We start from the raw sequence: 1,261 nt of genomic DNA, 5'->3' as shown, positions 1-1,261 counted from the left end.
GTTTCCCCAGCCAAGCCCCCTTTCGTCTCTCCCTTTCTCCCCAATCCAGGCTTCTACGAAGACCCCAGCTCCACGGGAGGTCCTGACTCTCCACCCTCGACCTTCTGTGGGGACAGTGGCTTCTCTGGATCTGGCTCCTATGGACGCCTGGGTCCCTCTGAACCCCGGGGCATCTATGCCAGCGAGAGGCCCAAGTCCCTAGGTAAGGTGGGTGGGTGGGGCCCTGACGGCCAGGGAAACGACCGCGAGAAGATGGTCTTGAGCACACTTCTGAGTCAAACCAACCTGAATTCGAATTCTGGCCGCGGCATCCCCTTTCACGTGGTGTTGAGCCTGTCACTTCTCTCTGGGCCTCTGTTTCTCCATCTGCTCAAATGGGGTTAATAGCAGTGCCTGCCTCCCAGGGAACCTTTGAGTATTCAGCGAGCCTCGGCCTTAGGCATTGAACTCGGCACAGGGAGCCTCTCAGTCATCAGGAACTGCTGCTGTTCATTTACACCAGTTCCTGCGCCCCGACTGGACTGGGTGCTGTTCTAGCCCTGTTTGGGGGTGAGGGATACAGCAATGAAAAAAACCCTGTCCTCACAACTGACACTCTAGTGGGTGAAACAGGTAACATACAAGATAACTAAGTGCACTACATGGGGTATTAGACATTGAGAAGTGCAATGAAAAGGAAACTGGGGAAGGGGACTAGGGCATGTCACTCTGAGTTGGGGAGAGAATCGCAATTTTACAAAATATGCTCAGAGAGGGCATCGCTGAGACTGTGACATTTGAGTGGCACCACGAAGTGAGGGAGTGGACCAATCAGGTATCCCGGGGGAAGAGCATGGCAGGAACTGGGAACAGCAAGTGCAAAGGCCCTGAAGCAGAGTGCGACTGGCCTCTGCATCCGGAGGTCACTCTGGCTGGAGACCTAGAACCATGGAGGAGCGGGTTAGAGTGGAGAGGTCAGCGAGCGGAGCCGGGCAGGTCACGCCGGGCTCTGCAGGCTGCTGTGAAGATGTTAAGAACCGGAAACAAGGGAAGGGGGGAGGCCAGGGTTCCTTCCCTTCCACTCTGCCTTTCCTTTCCTATTTTATTTTTTCTTCCTTTCCTTTCTTTGTGATGGGAAGGGGACATAGTGGGGAAGTGCCCCTGTAGGCGCACAGGGAAGGGGCTTGAGAGCCTCTCCCACTCTTCCTTTTACATGTTGCTTCCTCCACCAGGAGACGCCAGCCCCAGCGCCCCCGAGGCGGCGGGAGCCCGGGCACCAGTC

The 1,261-nt window shown here is 56.3% G+C and overlaps 1 long non-coding RNA gene across 1 annotated transcript in view; it reads left to right on the top strand.

The window, feature by feature from the left end:
• Nucleotides 1–1,261, top strand: part of LOC107184408 — a 1,682-nt gene extending 421 nt beyond the window's left edge. The window contains exons 2-3 of the long non-coding RNA XR_001515240.1: nt 50–202; nt 1,212–1,261. This is a non-coding gene — a long non-coding RNA (uncharacterized LOC107184408). The remainder of the gene's footprint in view (nt 1–49; nt 203–1,211) is intronic.

Source organism: Myotis davidii, unplaced genomic scaffold (genome assembly GCF_000327345.1).
Source record: "Myotis davidii unplaced genomic scaffold, ASM32734v1 scaffold566, whole genome shotgun sequence".
NCBI classification, from domain to species: domain Eukaryota; kingdom Metazoa; phylum Chordata; class Mammalia; order Chiroptera; family Vespertilionidae; genus Myotis; species Myotis davidii.
The sequence above is the reverse complement of the archived record's forward strand: the minus strand, read 5'-3'. Positions and strand labels throughout refer to the sequence as shown.